Here is a 22,888-nt window from a genome sequence, read left to right as displayed (position 1 = left end):
GTTCCAGCAGAGGGAGACAACGTTTCAGAAAAGGCATTGTAGCAAACCAAAAAAGAAATTTTAAGCGCAGCAGAGTAACCAGCTCACATACCTGTTAGCTCAGGTGAGTTTAAAAGGCTGCTGTTGATAACAAGGGCATTTGCTAAATAGATGGTGTGTGTGCAACAATATACTGAAAGGTCAATTATATTGTGCAGCTTATCTCACCACCTGTAGTTATTTAGGTGAAAGCTCCAAAATGCTTGCCTAATATGTCTGTTTATCCAAAAGGAAGTATAGAGGGAGAGCTAGATAGATAGCATTGCATTACATTACATTACATGGCAATGCAATGCACAGTTGCTGAAGTTGAACCAAAATGAGCTTGTCATCTGGCTTCTGCAACTTTTAACATGAAAAATCCAATGAGGAGAAGAAAAGCAAAGCCAAAGAGTCCATCCCAAAATCCGACAAACAAGCAAAATGAACAAAAAGCATTGAATTCAATTCTTTCTGATTTTAGAAACTGCATTAAAGAAGGGGTGCACCGGTCCTGGAGATACTGCAATACCAGGTCAATGCGTGGAGTGGACAGAGCAAGCTCTTTTTCCATCTCCCTGTTCTAAAAATCCATTTAATATATGGTCCCCAGATAGGGGACGTATCAGATATTAAACTGATAAGAACAGATACTACACTTGATCTTAGCCAAAAGGCCGAGAAGCGATAACCAGAATTGGTTTCCGACTACGGTGCCACCCAAGGATTCTGAAAAGTCCATTTGTGGAGATGGCCACCTGGACTCCCGTTAAGAAGACATGCTGTCAACCTCTAGATCCCTCACATGCCTGCACTTTTCGGCTTGCTGCTGCTGCAATCCACGCGTTTTAGATCTGCATAACTCCACCTCTTTTAGCACAGTACCCTCAACCCCCGGCTGTTCCCACCCGCCTCAACACCGTTGGAAGGGAGGAGAACCAATTAAGGCGGGGGGGGGGTGGAACGAGCAGCTGTCTACCCTTAGCAGGAGGGTTGCTGATTAATTACCTCTCCTGCTGCTGCTGCTGCTGGCTGTCCAGCAGCAGACTGAAGGTGGCTGCTGCTGTGCGCAGGTATATAAAGGCTCAGAGCCTATTATGACACGCGCAGCCAGCGTTCCATTGCCACATTCCGTCTACTGCAGGCGGGATACCTGGATGGCTGAATGTCACTGAGAAGCTCACAGAGACCGCCATAAGCAACAGTTTAAAAGAATGCCACAGACTAATCAACCAAACTTTTTGGGTTGGTTTCTCTTTTATAGTCTGCAGGCATTAAATGAAAGAAGTCAGTGTTCCAGCAGAGGGAGACAACGTTTCAGAAAAGGCATTGTAGCAAACCAAAAAAGAAATTTTAAGCGCAGCAGAGTAACCAGCTCACATACCTGTTAGCTCAGGTGAGTTTAAAAGGCTGCTGTTGATAACAAGGGCATTTGCTAAATAGATGGTGTGTGTGCAACAATATACTGAAAGGTTAATTATATTGTGCAGCTTATCTCACCACCTGTAGTTATTTAGGTGAAAGCTCCAAAATGCTTGCCTAATATGTCTGTTTATCCAAAAGGAAGTATAGAGGGAGAGCTAGATAGATAGCATTGCATTACATTACATTACATGGCAATGCAATGCACAGTTGCTGAAGTTGAACCAAAATGAGCTTGTCATCTGGCTTCTGCAACTTTTAACATGAAAAATCCAATGAGGAGAAGAAAAGCAAAGCCAAAGAGTCCATCCCAAAATCCGACAAACAAGCAAAATGAACAAAAAGCATTGAATTCAATTCTTTCTGATTTTAGAAACTGCATTAAAGAAGGGGTGCACCGGTCCTGGAGATACTGCAATACCAGGTCAATGCGTGGAGTGGACAGAGCAAGCTCTTTTTCCATCTCCCTGTTCTAAAAATCCATTTAATATATGGTCCCCAGATAGGGGACGTATCAGATATTAAACTGATAAGAACAGATACTACACTTGATCTTAGCCAAAAGGCCGAGAAGCGATAACCAGAATTGGTTTCCGACTACGGTGCCACCCAAGGATTCTGAAAAGTCCATTTGTGGAGATGGCCACCTGGACTCCCGTTAAGAAGACATGCTGTCAACCTCTAGATCCCTCACATGCCTGCACTTTTCGGCTTGCTGCTGCTGCAATCCACGCGTTTTAGATCTGCATAACTCCACCTCTTTTAGCACAGTACCCTCAACCCCCGGCTGTTCCCACCCGCCTCAACACCGTTGGAAGGGAGGAGAACGAATTAAGGCGGGGGGGGGGGGTGGAACGAGCAGCTGTCTACCCTTAGCAGGAGGGTTGCTGATTAATTACCTCTCCTGCTGCTGCTGCTGCTGGCTGTCCAGCAGCAGACTGAAGGTGGCTGCTGCTGTGCGCAGGTATATAAAGGCTCAGAGCCTATTATGACACGCGCAGCCAGCGTTCCATTGCCACATTCCGTCTACTGCAGGCGGGATACCTGGATGGCTGAATGTCACTGAGAAGCTCACAGAGACCGCCATAAGCAACAGTTTAAAAGAATGCCACAGACTAATCAACCAAACTTTTTGGGTTGGTTTCTCTTTTATAGTCTGCAGGCATTAAATGAAAGAAGTCAGTGTTCCAGCAGAGGGAGACAACGTTTCAGAAAAGGCATTGTAGCAAACCAAAAAAGAAATTTTAAGCGCAGCAGAGTAACCAGCTCACATACCTGTTAGCTCAGGTGAGTTTAAAAGGCTGCTGTTGATAACAAGGGCATTTGCTAAATAGATGGTGTGTGTGCAACAATATACTGAAAGGTCAATTATATTGTGCAGCTTATCTCACCACCTGTAGTTATTTAGGTGAAAGCTCCAAAATGCTTGCCTAATATGTCTGTTTATCCAAAAGGAAGTATAGAGGGAGAGCTAGATAGATAGCATTGCATTACATTACATTACATGGCAATGCAATGCACAGTTGCTGAAGTTGAACCAAAATGAGCTTGTCATCTGGCTTCTGCAACTTTTAACATGAAAAATCCAATGAGGAGAAGAAAAGCAAAGCCAAAGAGTCCATCCCAAAATCCGACAAACAAGCAAAATGAACAAAAAGCATTGAATTCAATTCTTTCTGATTTTAGAAACTGCATTAAAGAAGGGGTGCACCGGTCCTGGAGATACTGCAATACCAGGTCAATGCGTGGAGTGGACAGAGCAAGCTCTTTTTCCATCTCCCTGTTCTAAAAATCCATTTAATATATGGTCCCCAGATAGGGGACGTATCAGATATTAAACTGATAAGAACAGATACTACACTTGATCTTAGCCAAAAGGCCGAGAAGCGATAACCAGAATTGGTTTCCGACTACGGTGCCACCCAAGGATTCTGAAAAGTCCATTTGTGGAGATGGCCACCTGGACTCCCGTTAAGAAGACATGCTGTCAACCTCTAGATCCCTCACATGCCTGCACTTTTCGGCTTGCTGCTGCTGCAATCCACGCGTTTTAGATCTGCATAACTCCACCTCTTTTAGCACAGTACCCTCAACCCCCGGCTGTTCCCACCCGCCTCAACACCGTTGGAAGGGAGGAGAACGAATTAAGGCGGGGGGGGGGGTGGAACGAGCAGCTGTCTACCCTTAGCAGGAGGGTTGCTGATTAATTACCTCTCCTGCTGCTGCTGCTGCTGGCTGTCCAGCAGCAGACTGAAGGTGGCTGCTGCTGTGCGCAGGTATATAAAGGCTCAGAGCCTATTATGACACGCGCAGCCAGCGTTCAATTGCCACATTCCGTCTACTGCTGGCGGGATACCTGGATGGCTGAATGTCACTGAGAAGCTCACAGAGACCGCCATAAGCAACAGTTTAAAAGAATGCCACAGACTAATCAACCAAACTTTTTGGGTTGGTTTCTCTTTTATAGTCTGCAGGCATTAAATGAAAGAAGTCAGTGTTCCAGCAGAGGGAGACAACGTTTCAGAAAAGGCATTGTAGCAAACCAAAAAAGAAATTTTAAGCGCAGCAGAGTAACCAGCTCACATACCTGTTAGCTCAGGTGAGTTTAAAAGGCTGCTGTTGATAACAAGGGCATTTGCTAAATAGATGGTGTGTGTGCAACAATATACTGAAAGGTCAATTATATTGTGCAGCTTATCTCACCACCTGTAGTTATTTAGGTGAAAGCTCCAAAATGCTTGCCTAATATGTCTGTTTATCCAAAAGGAAGTATAGAGGGAGAGCTAGATAGATAGCATTGCATTACATTACATTACATGGCAATGCAATGCACAGTTGCTGAAGTTGAACCAAAATGAGCTTGTCATCTGGCTTCTGCAACTTTTAACATGAAAAATCCAATGAGGAGAAGAAAAGCAAAGCCAAAGAGTCCATCCCAAAATCCGACAAACAAGCAAAATGAACAAAAAGCATTGAATTCAATTCTTTCTGATTTTAGAAACTGCATTAAAGAAGGGGTGCACCGGTCCTGGAGATACTGCAATACCAGGTCAATGCGTGGAGTGGACAGAGCAAGCTCTTTTTCCATCTCCCTGTTCTAAAAATCCATTTAATATATGGTCCCCAGATAGGGGACGTATCAGATATTAAACTGATAAGAACAGATACTACACTTGATCTTAGCCAAAAGGCCGAGAAGCGATAACCAGAATTGGTTTCCGACTACGGTGCCACCCAAGGATTCTGAAAAGTCCATTTGTGGAGATGGCCACCTGGACTCCCGTTAAGAAGACATGCTGTCAACCTCTAGATCCCTCACATGCCTGCACTTTTCGGCTTGCTGCTGCTGCAATCCACGCGTTTTAGATCTGGATAACTCCACCTCTTTTAGCACAGTACCCTCAACCCCCAGCTGTTCCCACCCGCCTCAACACCGTTGGAAGGGAGGAGAACCAATTAAGGCGGGGGGGGGGGTGGAACGAGCAGCTGTCTACCCTTAGCAGGAGGGTTGCTGATTAATTACCTCTCCTGCTGCTACTGCTGCTGGCTGTCCAGCAGCAGACTGAAGGTGGCTGCTGCTGTGCGCAGGTATATAAAGGCTCAGAGCCTATTATGACACGCGCAGCCAGCGTTCCATTGCCACATTCCGTCTACTGCAGGCGGGATACCTGGATGGCTGAATGTCACTGAGAAGCTCACAGAGACCGCCATAAGCAACAGTTTAAAAGAATGCCACAGACTAATCAACCAAACTTTTTGGGTTGGTTTCTCTTTTATAGTCTGCAGGCATTAAATGAAAGAAGTCAGTGTTCCAGCAGAGGGAGACAACGTTTCAGAAAAGGCATTGTAGCAAACCAAAAAAGAAATTTTAAGCGCAGCAGAGTAACCAGCTCACATACCTGTTAGCTCAGGTGAGTTTAAAAGGCTGCTGTTGATAACAAGGGCATTTGCTAAATAGATGGTGTGTGTGCAACAATATACTGAAAGGTCAATTATATTGTGCAGCTTATCTCACCACCTGTAGTTATTTAGGTGAAAGCTCCAAAATGCTTGCCTAATATGTCTGTTTATCCAAAAGGAAGTATAGAGGGAGAGCTAGATAGATAGCATTGCATTACATTACATTACATGGCAATGCAATGCACAGTTGCTGAAGTTGAACCAAAATGAGCTTGTCATCTGGCTTCTGCAACTTTTAACATGAAAAATCCAATGAGGAGAAGAAAAGCAAAGCCAAAGAGTCCATCCCAAAATCCGACAAACAAGCAAAATGAACAAAAAGCATTGAATTCAATTCTTTCTGATTTTAGAAACTGCATTAAAGAAGGGGTGCACCGGTCCTGGAGATACTGCAATACCAGGTCAATGCGTGGAGTGGACAGAGCAAGCTCTTTTTCCATCTCCCTGTTCTAAAAATCCATTTAATATATGGTCCCCAGATAGGGGACGTATCAGATATTAAACTGATAAGAACAGATACTACACTTGATCTTAGCCAAAAGGCCGAGAAGCGATAACCAGAATTGGTTTCCGACTACGGTGCCACCCAAGGATTCTGAAAAGTCCATTTGTGGAGATGGCCACCTGGACTCCCGTTAAGAAGACATGCTGTCAACCTCTAGATCCCTCACATGCCTGCACTTTTCGGCTTGCTGCTGCTGCAATCCACGCGTTTTAGATCTGCATAACTCCACCTCTTTTAGCACAGTACCCTCAACCCCCGGCTGTTCCCACCCGCCTCAACACCGTTGGAAGGGAGGAGAACCAATTAAGGCGGGGGGGGGGTGGAACGAGCAGCTGTCTACCCTTAGCAGGAGGGTTGCTGATTAATTACCTCTCCTGCTGCTGCTGCTGCTGGCTGTCCAGCAGCAGACTGAAGGTGGCTGCTGCTGTGCGCAGGTATATAAAGGCTCAGAGCCTATTATGACACGCGCAGCCAGCGTTCCATTGCCACATTCCGTCTACTGCAGGCGGGATACCTGGATGGCTGAATGTCACTGAGAAGCTCACAGAGACCGCCATAAGCAACAGTTTAAAAGAATGCCACAGACTAATCAACCAAACTTTTTGGGTTGGTTTCTCTTTTATAGTCTGCAGGCATTAAATGAAAGAAGTCAGTGTTCCAGCAGAGGGAGACAACGTTTCAGAAAAGGCATTGTAGCAAACCAAAAAAGAAATTTTAAGCGCAGCAGAGTAACCAGCTCACATACCTGTTAGCTCAGGTGAGTTTAAAAGGCTGCTGTTGATAACAAGGGCATTTGCTAAATAGATGGTGTGTGTGCAACAATATACTGAAAGGTCAATTATATTGTGCAGCTTATCTCACCACCTGTAGTTATTTAGGTGAAAGCTCCAAAATGCTTGCCTAATATGTCTGTTTATCCAAAAGGAAGTATAGAGGGAGAGCTAGATAGATAGCATTGCATTACATTACATTACATGGCAATGCAATGCACAGTTGCTGAAGTTGAACCAAAATGAGCTTGTCATCTGGCTTCTGCAACTTTTAACATGAAAAATCCAATGAGGAGAAGAAAAGCAAAGCCAAAGAGTCCATCCCAAAATCCGACAAACAAGCAAAATGAACAAAAAGCATTGAATTCAATTCTTTCTGATTTTAGAAACTGCATTAAAGAAGGGGTGCACCGGTCCTGGAGATACTGCAATACCAGGTCAATGCGTGGAGTGGACAGAGCAAGCTCTTTTTCCATCTCCCTGTTCTAAAAATCCATTTAATATATGGTCCCCAGATAGGGGACGTATCAGATATTAAACTGATAAGAACAGATACTACACTTGATCTTAGCCAAAAGGCCGAGAAGCGATAACCAGAATTGGTTTCCGACTATGGTGCCACCCAAGGATTCTGAAAAGTCCATTTGTGGAGATGGCCACCTGGACTCCCGTTAAGAAGACATGCTGTCAACCTCTAGATCCCTCACATGCCTGCACTTTTCGGCTTGCTGCTGCTGCAATCCACGCGTTTTAGATCTGCATAACTCCACCTCTTTTAGCACAGTACCCTCAACCCCCGGCTGTTCCCACCCGCCTCAACACCGTTGGAAGGGAGGAGAACCAATTAAGGCGGGGGGGGGGTGGAACGAGCAGCTGTCTACCCTTAGCAGGAGGGTTGCTGATTAATTACCTCTCCTGCTGCTGCTGCTGGCTGTCCAGCAGCAGACTGAAGGTGGCTGCTGCTGTGCGCAGGTATATAAAGGCTCAGAGCCTATTATGACACGCGCAGCCAGCGTTCCATTGCCACATTCCGTCTACTGCAGGCGGGATACCTGGATGGCTGAATGTCACTGAGAAGCTCACAGAGACCGCCATATGCAACAGTTTAAAAGAATGCCACAGACTAATCAACCAAACTTTTTGGGTTGGTTTCTCTTTTATAGTCTGCAGGCATTAAATGAAAGAAGTCAGTGTTCCAGCAGAGGGAGACAACGTTTCAGAAAAGGCATTGTAGCAAACCAAAAAAGAAATTTTAAGCGCAGCAGAGTAACCAGCTCACATACCTGTTAGCTCAGGTGAGTTTAAAAGGCTGCTGTTGATAACAAGGGCATTTGCTAAATAGATGGTGTGTGTGCAACAATATACTGAAAGGTCAATTATATTGTGCAGCTTATCTCACCACCTGTAGTTATTTAGGTGAAAGCTCCAAAATGCTTGCCTAATATGTCTGTTTATCCAAAAGGAAGTATAGAGGGAGAGCTAGATAGATAGCATTGCATTACATTTCATTACATGGCAATGCAATGCACAGTTGCTGAAGTTGAACCAAAATGAGCTTGTCATCTGGCTTCTGCAACTTTTAACATGAAAAATCCAATGAGGAGAAGTAAAGCAAAGCCAAAGAGTCCATCCCAAAATCCGACAAACAAGCAAAATGAACAAAAAGCATTGAATTCAATTCTTTCTGATTTTAGAAACTGCATTAAAGAAGGGGTGCACCGGTCCTGGAGATACTGCAATACCAGGTCAATGCGTGGAGTGGACAGAGCAAGCTCTTTTTCCATCTCCCTGTTCTAAAAATCCATTTAATATATAGTCCCCAGATAGGGGACGTATCAGATATTAAACTGATAAGAACAGATACTACACTTGATCTTAGCCAAAAGGCCGAGAAGCGATAACCAGAATTGGTTTCCGACTACGGTGCCACCCAAGGATTCTGAAAAGTCCATTTGTGGAGATGGCCACCTGGACTCCCGTTAAGAAGACATGCTGTCAACCTCTAGATCCCTCACATGCCTGCACTTTTCGGCTTGCTGCTGCTGCAATCCACGCGTTTTAGATCTGCATAACTCCACCTCTTTTAGCACAGTACCCTCAACCCCCGGCTGTTCCCACCCGCCTCAACACCGTTGGAAGGGAGGAGAACCAATTAAGGCGGGGGGGGGGGGTGGAACGAGCAGCTGTCTACCCTTAGCAGGAGGGTTGCTGATTAATTACCTCTCCTGCTGCTGCTGCTGCTGGCTGTCCAGCAGCAGACTGAAGGTGGCTGCTGCTGTGCGCAGGTATATAAAGGCTCAGAGCCTATTATGACACGCGCAGCCAGCGTTCCATTGCCACATTCCGTCTACTGCAGGCGGGATACCTGGATGGCTGAATGTCACTGAGAAGCTCACAGAGACCGCCATAAGCAACAGTTTAAAAGAATGCCACAGACTAATCAACCAAACTTTTTGGGTTGGTTTCTCTTTTATAGTCTGCAGGCATTAAATGAAAGAAGTCAGTGTTCCAGCAGAGGGAGACAACGTTTCAGAAAAGGCATTGTAGCAAACCAAAAAAGAAATTTTAAGCGCAGCAGAGTAACCAGCTCACATACCTGTTAGCTCAGGTGAGTTTAAAAGGCTGCTGTTGATAACAAGGGCATTTGCTAAATAGATGGTGTGTGTGCAACAATATACTGAAAGGTCAATTATATTGTGCAGCTTATCTCACCACCTGTAGTTATTTAGGTGAAAGCTCCAAAATGCTTGCCTAATATGTCTGTTTATCCAAAAGGAAGTATAGAGGGAGAGCTAGATAGATAGCATTGCATTACATTACATTACATGGCAATGCAATGCACAGTTGCTGAAGTTGAACCAAAATGAGCTTGTCATCTGGCTTCTGCAACTTTTAACATGAAAAATCCAATGAGGAGAAGAAAAGCAAAGCCAAAGAGTCCATCCCAAAATCCGACAAACAAGCAAAATGAACAAAAAGCATTGAATTCAATTCTTTCTGATTTTAGAAACTGCATTAAAGAAGGGGTGCACCGGTCCTGGAGATACTGCAATACCAGGTCAATGCGTGGAGTGGACAGAGCAAGCTCTTTTTCCATCTCCCTGTTCTAAAAATCCATTTAATATATGGTCCCCAGATAGGGGACGTATCAGATATTAAACTGATAAGAACAGATACTACACTTGATCTTAGCCAAAAGGCCGAGAAGCGATAACCAGAATTGGTTTCCGACTATGGTGCCACCCAAGGATTCTGAAAAGTCCATTTGTGGAGATGGCCACCTGGACTCCCGTTAAGAAGACATGCTGTCAACCTCTAGATCCCTCACATGCCTGCACTTTTCGGCTTGCTGCTGCTGCAATCCACGCGTTTTAGATCTGCATAACTCCACCTCTTTTAGCACAGTACCCTCAACCCCCGGCTGTTCCCACCCGCCTCAACACCGTTGGAAGGGAGGAGAACCAATTAAGGCGGGGGGGGGTGGAACGAGCAGCTGTCTACCCTTAGCAGGAGGGTTGCTGATTAATTACCTCTCCTGCTGCTGCTGCTGCTGGCTGTCCAGCAGCAGACTGAAGGTGGCTGCTGCTGTGCGCAGGTATATAAAGGCTCAGAGCCTATTATGACACGCGCAGCCAGCGTTCCATTGCCACATTCCGTCTACTGCAGGCGGGATACCTGGATGGCTGAATGTCACTGAGAAGCTCACAGAGACCGCCATAAGCAACAGTTTAAAAGAATGCCACAGACTAATCAACCAAACTTTTTGGGTTGGTTTCTCTTTTATAGTCTGCAGGCATTAAATGAAAGAAGTCAGTGTTCCAGCAGAGGGAGACAACGTTTCAGAAAAGGCATTGTAGCAAACCAAAAAAGAAATTTTAAGCGCAGCAGAGTAACCAGCTCACATACCTGTTAGCTCAGGTGAGTTTAAAAGGCTGCTGTTGATAACAAGGGCATTTGCTAAATAGATGGTGTGTGTGCAACAATATACTGAAAGGTCAATTATATTGTGCAGCTTATCTCACCACCTGTAGTTATTTAGGTGAAAGCTCCAAAATGCTTGCCTAATATGTCTGTTTATCCAAAAGGAAGTATAGAGGGAGAGCTAGATAGATAGCATTGCATTACATTTCATTACATGGCAATGCAATGCACAGTTGCTGAAGTTGAACCAAAATGAGCTTGTCATCTGGCTTCTGCAACTTTTAACATGAAAAATCCAATGAGGAGAAGTAAAGCAAAGCCAAAGAGTCCATCCCAAAATCCGACAAACAAGCAAAATGAACAAAAAGCATTGAATTCAATTCTTTCTGATTTTAGAAACTGCATTAAAGAAGGGGTGCACCGGTCCTGGAGATACTGCAATACCAGGTCAATGCGTGGAGTGGACAGAGCAAGCTCTTTTTCCATCTCCCTGTTCTAAAAATCCATTTAATATATAGTCCCCAGATAGGGGACGTATCAGATATTAAACTGATAAGAACAGATACTACACTTGATCTTAGCCAAAAGGCCGAGAAGCGATAACCAGAATTGGTTTCCGACTACGGTGCCACCCAAGGATTCTGAAAAGTCCATTTGTGGAGATGGCCACCTGGACTCCCGTTAAGAAGACATGCTGTCAACCTCTAGATCCCTCACATGCCTGCACTTTTCGGCTTGCTGCTGCTGCAATCCACGCGTTTTAGATCTGCATAACTCCACCTCTTTTAGCACAGTACCCTCAACCCCCGGCTGTTCCCACCCGCCTCAACACCGTTGGAAGGGAGGAGAACCAATTAAGGCGGGGGGGGGGTGGAACGAGCAGCTGTCTACCCTTAGCAGGAGGGTTGCTGATTAATTACCTCTCCTGCTGCTGCTGCTGCTGGCTGTCCAGCAGCAGACTGAAGGTGGCTGCTGCTGTGCGCAGGTATATAAAGGCTCAGAGCCTATTATGACACGCGCAGCCAGCGTTCCATTGCCACATTCCGTCTACTGCAGGCGGGATACCTGGATGGCTGAATGTCACTGAGAAGCTCACAGAGACCGCCATAAGCAACAGTTTAAAAGAATGCCACAGACTAATCAACCAAACTTTTTGGGTTGGTTTCTCTTTTATAGTCTGCAGGCATTAAATGAAAGAAGTCAGTGTTCCAGCAGAGGGAGACAACGTTTCAGAAAAGGCATTGTAGCAAACCAAAAAAGAAATTTTAAGCGCAGCAGAGTAACCAGCTCACATACCTGTTAGCTCAGGTGAGTTTAAAAGGCTGCTGTTGATAACAAGGGCATTTGCTAAATAGATGGTGTGTGTGCAACAATATACTGAAAGGTCAATTATATTGTGCAGCTTATCTCACCACCTGTAGTTATTTAGGTGAAAGCTCCAAAATGCTTGCCTAATATGTCTGTTTATCCAAAAGGAAGTATAGAGGGAGAGCTAGATAGATAGCATTGCATTACATTACATTACATGGCAATGCAATGCACAGTTGCTGAAGTTAAACCAAAATGAGCTTGTCATCTGGCTTCTGCAACTTTTAACATGAAAAATCCAATGAGGAGAAGAAAAGCAAAGCCAAAGTGTCCATCCCAAAATCCGACAAACAAGCAAAATGAACAAAAAGCATTGAATTCAATTCTTTCTGATTTTAGAAACTGCATTAAAGAAGGGGTGCATCGGTCCTGGAGATACTGCAATACCAGGTCAATGCGTGGAGTGGACAGAGCAAGCTCTTTTTCCATCTCCCTGTTCTAAAAATCCATTTAATATATGGTCCCCAGATAGGGGACGTATCAGATATTAAACTGATAAGAACAGATACTACACTTGATCTTAGCCAAAAGGCCGAGAAGCGATAACCAGAATTGGTTTCCGACTACGGTGCCACCCAAGGATTCTGAAAAGTCCATTTGTGGAGATGGCCACCTGGACTCCCGTTAAGAAGACATGCTGTCAACCTCTAGATCCCTCACATGCCTGCACTTTTCGGCTTGCTGCTGCTGCAATCCACGCGTTTTAGATCTGCATAACTCCACCTCTTTTAGCACAGTACCCTCAACCCCCGGCTGTTCCCACCCGCCTCAACACCGTTGGAAGGGAGGAGAACCAATTAAGGCGGGGGGGGGGTGGAACGAGCAGCTGTCTACCCTTAGCAGGAGGGTTGCTGATTAATTACCTCTCCTGCTGCTGCTGCTGCTGGCTGTCCAGCAGCAGACTGAAGGTGGCTGCTGCTGTGCGCAGGTATATAAAGGCTCAGAGCCTATTATGACACGCGCAGCCAGCGTTCCATTGCCACATTCCGTCTACTGCAGGCGGGATACCTGGATGGCTGAATGTCACTGAGAAGCTCACAGAGACCGCCATAAGCAACAGTTTAAAAGAATGCCACAGACTAATCAACCAAACTTTTTGGGTTGGTTTCTCTTTTATAGTCTGCAGGCATTAAATGAAAGAAGTCAGTGTTCCAGCAGAGGGAGACAACGTTTCAGAAAAGGCATTGTAGAAAAACCAAAAAAGAAATTTTAAGCGCAGCAGAGTAACCAGCTCACATACCTGTTAGCTCAGGTGAGTTTAAAAGGCTGCTGTTGATAACAAGGGCATTTGCTAAATAGATGGTGTGTGTGCAACAATATACTGAAAGGTCAATTATATTGTGCAGCTTATCTCACCACCTGTAGTTATTTAGGTGAAAGCTCCAAAATGCTTGCCTAATATGTCTGTTTATCCAAAAGGAAGTATAGAGGGAGAGCTAGATAGATAGCATTGCATTACATTACATTACATGGCAATGCAATGCACAGTTGCTGAAGTTGAACCAAAATGAGCTTGTCATCTGGCTTCTGCAACTTTTAACATGAAAAATCCAATGAGGAGAAGAAAAGCAAAGCCAAAGAGTCCATCCCAAAATCCGACAAACAAGCAAAATGAACAAAAAGCATTGAATTCAATTCTTTCTGATTTTAGAAACTGCATTAAAGAAGGGGTGCACCGGTCCTGGAGATACTGCAATACCAGGTCAATGCGTGGAGTGGACAGAGCAAGCTCTTTTTCCATCTCCCTTTTCTAAAAATCCATTTAATATATGGTCCCCAGATAGGGGACGTATCAGATATTAAACTGATAAGAACAGATACTACACTTGATCTTAGCCAAAAGGCCGAGAAGCGATAACCAGAATTGGTTTCCGACTACGGTGCCACCCAAGGATTCTGAAAAGTCCATTTGTGGAGATGGCCACCTGGACTCCCGTTAAGAAGACATGCTGTCAACCTCTAGATCCCTCACATGCCTGCACTTTTCGGCTTGCTGCTGCTGCAATCCACGCGTTTTAGATCTGCATAACTCCACCTCTTTTAGCACAGTACCCTCAACCCCCGGCTGTTCCCACCCGCCTCAACACCGTTGGAAGGGAGGAGAACCAATTTAGGCGGGGGGGGGGGGTGGAACGAGCAGCTGTCTACCCTTAGCAGGAGGGTTGCTGATTAATTACCTCTCCTGCTGCTGCTGCTGCTGGCTGTCCAGCAGCAGACTGAAGGTGGCTGCTGCTGTGCGCAGGTATATAAAGGCTCAGAGCCTATTATGACACGCGCAGCCAGCGTTCCATTGCCACATTCCGTCTACTGCAGGCGGGATACCTGGATGGCTGAATGTCACTGAGAAGCTCACAGAGACCGCCATAAGCAACAGTTTAAAAGAATGCCACAGACTAATCAACCAAACTTTTTGGGTTGGTTTCTCTTTTATAGTCTGCAGGCATTAAATGAAAGAAGTCAGTGTTCCAGCAGAGGGAGACAACGTTTCAGAAAAGGCATTGTAGCAAACCAAAAAAGAAATTTTAAGCGCAGCAGAGTAACCAGCTCACATACCTGTTAGCTCAGGTGAGTTTAAAAGGCTGCTGTTGATAACAAGGGCATTTGCTAAATAGATGGTGTGTGTGCAACAATATACTGAAAGGTCAATTATATTGTGCAGCTTATCTCACCACCTGTAGTTATTTAGGTGAAAGCTCCAAAATGCTTGCCTAATATGTCTGTTTATCCAAAAGGAAGTATAGAGGGAGAGCTAGATAGATAGCATTGCATTACATTACATTACATGGCAATGCAATGCACAGTTGCTGAAGTTGAACCAAAATGAGCTTGTCATCTGGCTTCTGCAACTTTTAACATGAAAAATCCAATGAGGAGAAGAAAAGCAAAGCCAAAGAGTCCATCCCAAAATCCGACAAACAAGCAAAATGAACAAAAAGCATTGAATTCAATTCTTTCTGATTTTAGAAACTGCATTAAAGAAGGGGTGCACCGGTCCTGGAGATACTGCAATACCAGGTCAATGCGTGGAGTGGACAGAGCAAGCTCTTTTTCCATCTCCCTGTTCTAAAAATCCATTTAATATATGGTCCCCAGATAGGGGACGTATCAGATATTAAACTGATAAGAACAGATTTTTGATTGAAGCTGCATCCAAGGCACTGAAAAATGTGACCGAAGTCACACCAAAACAGCGCACGAGGCGAGGATTCATGTGGACCCTTCCCGGAGGAGAGGGTCCCCAATAAACCATCCCCATCCCTCCGAGCCAGAAGGCCACAGCGAGGGTCAGGGATCTCCGATGCTCTCCCTAGCCGAAGCCGGAGAAGAGCCGTTTTCGTGCTCCCAGCTTCCATCTAGGCTGCCACCCTAGTGGAGCTGGAGCCTGTGTTGGTTTCTCAGCCCAAAGCTGACCGGACCTCCGACCGTTTTTATAAAAATTCCCCTTCCTAGCCCGGAGGCCAGGAATAGGGGGGGTTGCTCAGAAAGTATGATTGGCAAAGGTGCGGCGTGCTACGAAGCCAAGTCTTTCTGGGGTTCCCAGTCCCAGTAAGCTTGGACTCCCACCAGGGCGCCTACTCCTGGGGCACATTGCTCCAAAGCCCTCACACTTACCCAGCCTAGTGACTTCGATCCTGGAGGGCCATGTTTTCCATCAGATAACTCTATGAGCCACCTGGCGTACTAACAAGTGCAGAAAACCAGTGTGTAATATGCATCAATTTACTAGGGCAGCCCAAGGACAAAACTGCCTTTTTAAAAGATACTACACTTGATCTTAGCCAAAAGGCCGAGAAGCGATAACCAGAATTGGTTTCCGACTACGGTGCCACCCAAGGATTCTGAAAAGTCCATTTGTGGAGATGGCCACCTGGACTCCCGTTAAGAAGACATGCTGTCAACCTCTAGATCCCTCACATGCCTGCACTTTTCGGCTTGCTGCTGCTGCAATCCACGCGTTTTAGATCTGCATAACTCCACCTCTTTTAGCACAGTACCCTCAACCCCCGGCTGTTCCCACCCGCCTCAACACCGTTGGAAGGGAGGAGAACCAATTAAGGCGGGGGGGGGGGTGGAACGAGCAGCTGTCTACCCTTAGCAGGAGGGTTGCTGATTAATTACCTCTCCTGCTGCTGCTGCTGCTGGCTGTCCAGCAGCAGACTGAAGGTGGCTGCTGCTGTGCGCAGGTATATAAAGGCTCAGAGCCTATTATGACACGCGCAGCCAGCGTTCCATTGCCACATTCCGTCTACTGCAGGCGGGATACCTGGATGGCTGAATGTCACTGAGAAGCTCACAGAGACCGCCATAAGCAACAGTTTAAAAGAATGCCACAGACTAATCAACCAAACTTTTTGGGTTGGTTTCTCTTTTATAGTCTGCAGGCATTAAATGAAAGAAGTCAGTGTTCCAGCAGAGGGAGACAACGTTTCAGAAAAGGCATTGTAGCAAACCAAAAAAGAAATTTTAAGCGCAGCAGAGTAACCAGCTCACATACCTGTTAGCTCAGGTGAGTTTAAAAGGCTGCTGTTGATAACAAGGGCATTTGCTAAATAGATGGTGTGTGTGCAACAATATACTGAAAGGTCAATTATATTGTGCAGCTTATCTCACCACCTGTAGTTATTTAGGTGAAAGCTCCAAAATGCTTGCCTAATATGTCTGTTTATCCAAAAGGAAGTATAGAGGGAGAGCTAGATAGATAGCATTGCATTACATTACATTACATGGCAATGCAATGCACAGTTGCTGAAGTTGAACCAAAATGAGCTTGTCATCTGGCTTCTGCAACTTTTAACATGAAAAATCCAATGAGGAGAAGAAAAGCAAAGCCAAAGAGTCCATCCCAAAATCCGACAAACAAGCAAAATGAACAAAAAGCATTGAATTCAATTCTTTCTGATTTTAGAAACTGCATTAAAGAAGGGGTGCACCGGTCCTGGAGATACTGCAATACCAGGTCAATGCGTGGAGTGGACAGAGCAAGCTCTTTTTCCATCTCCCTGTTCTAAAAATCCATTTAATATATGGTCCCCAGATAGGGGACGTATCAGATATTAAACTGATAAGAACAGATACTACACTTGATCTTAGCCAAAAGGCCGAGAAGCGATAACCAGAATTGGTTTCCGACTACGGTGCCACCCAAGGATTCTGAAAAGTCCATTTGTGGAGATGGCCACCTGGACTCCCGTTAAGAAGACATGCTGTCAACCTCTAGATCCCTCACATGCCTGCACTTTTCGGCTTGCTGCTGCTGCAATCCACGCGTTTTAGATCTGGATAACTCCACCTCTTTTAGCACAGTACCCTCAACCCCCAGCTGTTCCCACCCGCCTCAACACCGTTGGAAGGGAGGAGAACCAATTAAGGCGGGGGGGGGGTGGAACGAGCAGCTGTCTACCCTTAGCAGGAGGGTTGCTGATTAATTACCTCTCCTGCTGCTACTGCTGCTGGCTGTCCAGCAGCAGACTGAAGGTGGCTGCTGCTGTGCGCAGGTATATAAAGGCTCAGAGCCTATTATGACACGCGCAGCCAGCGTTCCATTGCCACATTCCGTCTACTGCAGGCGGGATACCTGGATGGCTGAATGTCACTGAGAAGCTCACAGAGACCGCCATAAGCAACAGTTTAAAAGAATGCCACAGACTAATCAACCAAACTTTTTGGGTTGGTTTCTCTTTTATAGTCTGCAGGCATTAAATGAAAGAAGTCAGTGTTCCAGCAGAGGGAGACAACGTTTCAGAAAAGGCATTGTAGCAAACCAAAAAAGAAATTTTAAGCGCAGCAGAGTAACCAGCTCACATACCTGTTAGCTCAGGTGAGTTTAAAAGGCTGCTGTTGATAACAAGGGCATTTGCTAAATAGATGGTGTGTGTGCAACAATATACTGAAAGGTCAATTATATTGTGCAGCTTATCTCACCACCTGTAGTTATTTAGGTGAAAGCTCCAAAATGCTTGCCTAATATGTCTGTTTATCCAAAAGGAAGTATAGAGGGAGAGCTAGATAGATAGCATTGCATTACATTACATTACATGGCAATGCAATGCACAGTTGCTGAAGTTGAACCAAAATGAGCTTGTCATCTGGCTTCTGCAACTTTTAACATGAAAAATCCAATGAGGAGAAGAAAAGCAAAGCCAAAGAGTCCATCCCAAAATCCGACAAACAAGCAAAATGAACAAAAAGCATTGAATTCAATTCTTTCTGATTTTAGAAACTGCATTAAAGAAGGGGTGCACCGGTCCTGGAGATACTGCAATACCAGGTCAATGCGTGGAGTGGACAGAGCAAGCTCTTTTTCCATCTCCCTGTTCTAAAAATCCATTTAATATATGGTCCCCAGATAGGGGACGTATCAGATATTAAACTGATAAGAACAGATACTACACTTGATCTTAGCCAAAAGGCCGAGAAGCGATAACCAGAATTGGTTTCCGACTACGGTGCCACCCAAGGATTCTGAAAAGTCCATTTGTGGAGATGGCCACCTGGACTCCCGTTAAGAAGACATGCTGTCAACCTCTAGATCCCTCACATGCCTGCACTTTTCGGCTTGCTGCTGCTGCAATCCACGCGTTTTAGATCTGCATAACTCCACCTCTTTTAGCACAGTACCCTCAACCCCCGGCTGTTCCCACCCGCCTCAACACCGTTGGAAGGGAGGAGAACCAATTAAGGCGGGGGGGGGGGTGGAACGAGCAGCTGTCTACCCTTAGCAGGAGGGTTGCTGATTAATTACCTCTCCTGCTGCTGCTGCTGCTGGCTGTCCAGCAGCAGACTGAAGGTGGCTGCTGCTGTGCGCAGGTATATAAAGGCTCAGAGCCTATTATGACACGCGCAGCCAGCGTTCCATTGCCACATTCCGTCTACTGCAGGCGGGATACCTGGATGGCTGAATGTCACTGAGAAGCTCACAGAGACCGCCATATGCAACAGTTTAAAAGAATGCCACAGACTAATCAACCAAACTTTTTGGGTTGGTTTCTCTTTTATAGTCTGCAGGCATTAAATGAAAGAAGTCAGTGTTCCAGCAGAGGGAGACAACGTTTCAGAAAAGGCATTGTAGCAAACCAAAAAAGAAATTTTAAGCGCAGCAGAGTAACCAGCTCACATACCTGTTAGCTCAGGTGAGTTTAAAAGGCTGCTGTTGATAACAAGGGCATTTGCTAAATAGATGGTGTGTGTGCAACAATATACTGAAAGGTCAATTATATTGTGCAGCTTATCTCACCACCTGTAGTTATTTAGGTGAAAGCTCCAAAATGCTTGCCTAATATGTCTGTTTATCCAAAAGGAAGTATAGAGGGAGAGCTAGATAGATAGCATTGCATTACATTTCATTACATGGCAATGCAATGCACAGTTGCTGAAGTTGAACCAAAATGAGCTTGTCATCTGGCTTCTGCAACTTTTAACATGAAAAATCCAATGAGGAGAAGTAAAGCAAAGCCAAAGAGTCCATCCCAAAATCCGACAAACAAGCAAAATGAACAAAAAGCATTGAATTCAATTCTTTCTGATTTTAGAAACTGCATTAAAGAAGGGGTGCACCGGTCCTGGAGATACTGCAATACCAGGTCAATGCGTGGAGTGGACAGAGCAAGCTCTTTTTCCATCTCCCTGTTCTAAAAATCCATTTAATATATAGTCCCCAGATAGGGGACGTATCAGATATTAAACTGATAAGAACAGATACTACACTTGATCTTAGCCAAAAGGCCGAGAAGCGATAACCAGAATTGGTTTCCGACTACGGTGCCACCCAAGGATTCTGAAAAGTCCATTTGTGGAGATGGCCACCTGGACTCCCGTTAAGAAGACATGCTGTCAACCTCTAGATCCCTCACATGCCTGCACTTTTCGGCTTGCTGCTGCTGCAATCCACGCGTTTTAGATCTGCATAACTCCACCTCTTTTAGCACAGTACCCTCAACCCCCGGCTGTTCCCACCCGCCTCAACACCGTTGGAAGGGAGGAGAACCAATTAAGGCGGGGGGGGGGGTGGAACGAGCAGCTGTCTACCCTTAGCAGGAGGGTTGCTGATTAATTACCTCTCCTGCTGCTGCTGCTGCTGGCTGTCCAGCAGCAGACTGAAGGTGGCTGCTGCTGTGCGCAGGTATATAAAGGCTCAGAGCCTATTATGACACGCGCAGCCAGCGTTCCATTGCCACATTCCGTCTACTGCAGGCGGGATACCTGGATGGCTGAATGTCACTGAGAAGCTCACAGAGACCGCCATAAGCAACAGTTTAAAAGAATGCCACAGACTAATCAACCAAACTTTTTGGGTTGGTTTCTCTTTTATAGTCTGCAGGCATTAAATGAAAGAAGTCAGTGTTCCAGCAGAGGGAGACAACGTTTCAGAAAAGGCATTGTAGCAAACCAAAAAAGAAATTTTAAGCGCAGCAGAGTAACCAGCTCACATACCTGTTAGCTCAGGTGAGTTTAAAAGGCTGCTGTTGATAACAAGGGCATTTGCTAAATAGATGGTGTGTGTGCAACAATATACTGAAAGGTCAATTATATTGTGCAGCTTATCTCACCACCTGTAGTTATTTAGGTGAAAGCTCCAAAATGCTTGCCTAATATGTCTGTTTATCCAAAAGGAAGTATAGAGGGAGAGCTAGATAGATAGCATTGCATTACATTACATTACATGGCAATGCAATGCACAGTTGCTGAAGTTGAACCAAAATGAGCTTGTCATCTGGCTTCTGCAACTTTTAACATGAAAAATCCAATGAGGAGAAGAAAAGCAAAGCCAAAGAGTCCATCCCAAAATCCGACAAACAAGCAAAATGAACAAAAAGCATTGAATTCAATTCTTTCTGATTTTAGAAACTGCATTAAAGAAGGGGTGCACCGGTCCTGGAGATACTGCAATACCAGGTCAATGCGTGGAGTGGACAGAGCAAGCTCTTTTTCCATCTCCCTGTTCTAAAAATCCATTTAATATATGGTCCCCAGATAGGGGACGTATCAGATATTAAACTGATAAGAACAGATACTACACTTGATCTTAGCCAAAAGGCCGAGAAGCGATAACCAGAATTGGTTTCCGACTATGGTGCCACCCAAGGATTCTGAAAAGTCCATTTGTGGAGATGGCCACCTGGACTCCCGTTAAGAAGACATGCTGTCAACCTCTAGATCCCTCACATGCCTGCACTTTTCGGCTTGCTGCTGCTGCAATCCACGCGTTTTAGATCTGCATAACTCCACCTCTTTTAGCACAGTACCCTCAACCCCCGGCTGTTCCCACCCGCCTCAACACCGTTGGAAGGGAGGAGAACCAATTAAAGCGGGGGGGGGTGGAACGAGCAGCTGTCTACCCTTAGCAGGAGGGTTGCTGATTAATTACCTCTCCTGCTGCTGCTGCTGCTGGCTGTCCAGCAGCAGACTGAAGGTGGCTGCTGCTGTGCGCAGGTATATAAAGGCTCAGAGCCTATTATGACACGCGCAGCCAGCGTTCCATTGCCACATTCCGTCTACTGCAGGCGGGATACCTGGATGGCTGAATGTCACTGAGAAGCTCACAGAGACCGCCATATGCAACAGTTTAAAAGAATGCCACAGACTAATCAACCAAACTTTTTGGGTTGGTTTCTCTTTTATAGTCTGCAGGCATTAAATGAAAGAAGTCAGTGTTCCAGCAGAGGGAGACAACGTTTCAGAAAAGGCATTGTAGCAAACCAAAAAAGAAATTTTAAGCGCAGCAGAGTAACCAGCTCACATACCTGTTAGCTCAGATGAGTTTAAAAGGCTGCTGTTGATAACAAGGGCATTTGCTAAATAGATGGTGTGTGTGCAACAATATACTGAAAGGTCAATTATATTGTGCAGCTTATCTCACCACCTGTAGTTATTTAGGTGAAAGCTCCAAAATGCTTGCCTAATATGTCTGTTTATCCAAAAGGAAGTATAGAGGGAGAGCTAGATAGATAGCATTGCATTACATTTCATTACATGGCAATGCAATGCACAGTTGCTGAAGTTGAACCAAAATGAGCTTGTCATCTGGCTTCTGCAACTTTTAACATGAAAAATCCAATGAGGAGAAGTAAAGCAAAGCCAAAGAGTCCATCCCAAAATCCGACAAACAAGCAAAATGAACAAAAAGCATTGAATTCAATTCTTTCTGATTTTAGAAACTGCATTAAAGAAGGGGTGCACCGGTCCTGGAGATACTGCAATACCAGGTCAATGCGTGGAGTGGACAGAGCAAGCTCTTTTTCCATCTCCCTGTTCTAAAAATCCATTTAATATATAGTCCCCAGATAGGGGACGTATCAGATATTAAACTGATAAGAACAGATACTACACTTGATCTTAGCCAAAAGGCCGAGAAGCGATAACCAGAATTGGTTTCCGACTACGGTGCCACCCAAGGATTCTGAAAAGTCCATTTGTGGAGATGGCCACCTGGACTCCCGTTAAGAAGACATGCTGTCAACCTCTAGATCCCTCACATGCCTGCACTTTTCGGCTTGCTGCTGCTGCAATCCACGCGTTTTAGATCTGCATAACTCCACCTCTTTTAGCACAGTACCCTCAACCCCCGGCTGTTCCCACCCGCCTCAACACCGTTGGAAGGGAGGAGAACCAATTAAGGCGGGGGGGGGGTGGAACGAGCAGCTGTCTACCCTTAGCAGGAGGGTTGCTGATTAATTACCTCTCCTGCTGCTGCTGCTGCTGGCTGTCCAGCAGCAGACTGAAGGTGGCTGCTGCTGTGCGCAGGTATATAAAGGCTCAGAGCCTATTATGACACGCGCAGCCAGCGTTCCATTGCCACATTCCGTCTACTGCAGGCGGGATACCTGGATGGCTGAATGTCACTGAGAAGCTCACAGAGACCGCCATAAGCAACAGTTTAAAAGAATGCCACAGACTAATCAACCAAACTTTTTGGGTTGGTTTCTCT

At 45.3% G+C, this 22,888-nt stretch overlaps 16 non-coding genes and 2 pseudogenes across 16 annotated transcripts; all 18 read right to left on the bottom strand.

Annotated features, from left to right (window-relative positions):
- Window positions 1-516: 516 nt before the first annotated feature.
- Window positions 517-707, bottom strand: LOC141221880 (U2 spliceosomal RNA). Its single transcript, XR_012289796.1, has one exon. It is a non-coding gene; the product is annotated as a U2 spliceosomal RNA (small nuclear RNA).
- A 1,120-nt stretch (window positions 708-1,827) lies between these two features.
- Window positions 1,828-2,018, bottom strand: LOC141221879 (U2 spliceosomal RNA). The gene has a single exon (XR_012289795.1). It is a non-coding gene; the product is annotated as a U2 spliceosomal RNA (small nuclear RNA).
- A 1,122-nt stretch (window positions 2,019-3,140) lies between these two features.
- On the bottom strand, window positions 3,141-3,331 carry LOC141221878 (U2 spliceosomal RNA). The gene has a single exon (XR_012289794.1). It is a non-coding gene; the product is annotated as a U2 spliceosomal RNA (small nuclear RNA).
- Window positions 3,332-4,452: 1,121 nt separating this feature from the next.
- Window positions 4,453-4,643, bottom strand: LOC141221877 (U2 spliceosomal RNA). Its single transcript, XR_012289793.1, has one exon. It is a non-coding gene; the product is annotated as a U2 spliceosomal RNA (small nuclear RNA).
- A 1,121-nt stretch (window positions 4,644-5,764) lies between these two features.
- LOC141221876 (U2 spliceosomal RNA) lies at window positions 5,765-5,955 on the bottom strand. Its single transcript, XR_012289792.1, has one exon. It is a non-coding gene; the product is annotated as a U2 spliceosomal RNA (small nuclear RNA).
- A 1,120-nt stretch (window positions 5,956-7,075) lies between these two features.
- On the bottom strand, window positions 7,076-7,266 carry LOC141221873 (U2 spliceosomal RNA). Its single transcript, XR_012289790.1, has one exon. It is a non-coding gene; the product is annotated as a U2 spliceosomal RNA (small nuclear RNA).
- Window positions 7,267-8,383: 1,117 nt separating this feature from the next.
- LOC141222121 (U2 spliceosomal RNA) lies at window positions 8,384-8,574 on the bottom strand. The gene has a single exon (XR_012289993.1). It is a non-coding gene; the product is annotated as a U2 spliceosomal RNA (small nuclear RNA).
- A 1,122-nt stretch (window positions 8,575-9,696) lies between these two features.
- On the bottom strand, window positions 9,697-9,887 carry LOC141221872 (U2 spliceosomal RNA). Its single transcript, XR_012289789.1, has one exon. It is a non-coding gene; the product is annotated as a U2 spliceosomal RNA (small nuclear RNA).
- A 1,119-nt stretch (window positions 9,888-11,006) lies between these two features.
- Window positions 11,007-11,197, bottom strand: LOC141222109 (U2 spliceosomal RNA). The gene has a single exon (XR_012289982.1). It is a non-coding gene; the product is annotated as a U2 spliceosomal RNA (small nuclear RNA).
- Window positions 11,198-12,317: 1,120 nt separating this feature from the next.
- Window positions 12,318-12,508, bottom strand: LOC141221974 (U2 spliceosomal RNA). Its single transcript, XR_012289886.1, has one exon. It is a non-coding gene; the product is annotated as a U2 spliceosomal RNA (small nuclear RNA).
- Window positions 12,509-13,629: 1,121 nt separating this feature from the next.
- Window positions 13,630-13,820, bottom strand: LOC141221972 (U2 spliceosomal RNA). Its single transcript, XR_012289884.1, has one exon. It is a non-coding gene; the product is annotated as a U2 spliceosomal RNA (small nuclear RNA).
- Window positions 13,821-14,942: 1,122 nt separating this feature from the next.
- Window positions 14,943-15,123, bottom strand: LOC141222044 (U2 spliceosomal RNA; annotated as a pseudogene).
- A 524-nt stretch (window positions 15,124-15,647) lies between these two features.
- On the bottom strand, window positions 15,648-15,763 carry LOC141222090 (U2 spliceosomal RNA; annotated as a pseudogene).
- Window positions 15,764-16,884: 1,121 nt separating this feature from the next.
- On the bottom strand, window positions 16,885-17,075 carry LOC141221871 (U2 spliceosomal RNA). Its single transcript, XR_012289788.1, has one exon. It is a non-coding gene; the product is annotated as a U2 spliceosomal RNA (small nuclear RNA).
- A 1,120-nt stretch (window positions 17,076-18,195) lies between these two features.
- LOC141221870 (U2 spliceosomal RNA) lies at window positions 18,196-18,386 on the bottom strand. Its single transcript, XR_012289787.1, has one exon. It is a non-coding gene; the product is annotated as a U2 spliceosomal RNA (small nuclear RNA).
- A 1,121-nt stretch (window positions 18,387-19,507) lies between these two features.
- LOC141222079 (U2 spliceosomal RNA) lies at window positions 19,508-19,698 on the bottom strand. The gene has a single exon (XR_012289971.1). It is a non-coding gene; the product is annotated as a U2 spliceosomal RNA (small nuclear RNA).
- A 1,121-nt stretch (window positions 19,699-20,819) lies between these two features.
- On the bottom strand, window positions 20,820-21,010 carry LOC141221869 (U2 spliceosomal RNA). Its single transcript, XR_012289786.1, has one exon. It is a non-coding gene; the product is annotated as a U2 spliceosomal RNA (small nuclear RNA).
- Window positions 21,011-22,129: 1,119 nt separating this feature from the next.
- On the bottom strand, window positions 22,130-22,320 carry LOC141221963 (U2 spliceosomal RNA). Its single transcript, XR_012289876.1, has one exon. It is a non-coding gene; the product is annotated as a U2 spliceosomal RNA (small nuclear RNA).
- Between the last annotated feature and the right edge of the window lie 568 nt (window positions 22,321-22,888).

This window comes from Phyllobates terribilis, unplaced genomic scaffold (assembly GCF_046119375.1).
Source record: "Phyllobates terribilis strain yellow unplaced genomic scaffold, ASM4611937v1 Scaffold_341__1_contigs__length_2033592, whole genome shotgun sequence".
Lineage (NCBI taxonomy): Eukaryota > Metazoa > Chordata > Amphibia > Anura > Dendrobatidae > Phyllobates > Phyllobates terribilis.
Note: the sequence above shows the minus strand (reverse complement) of the source record. Positions and strands in the feature narration are given on the sequence as shown.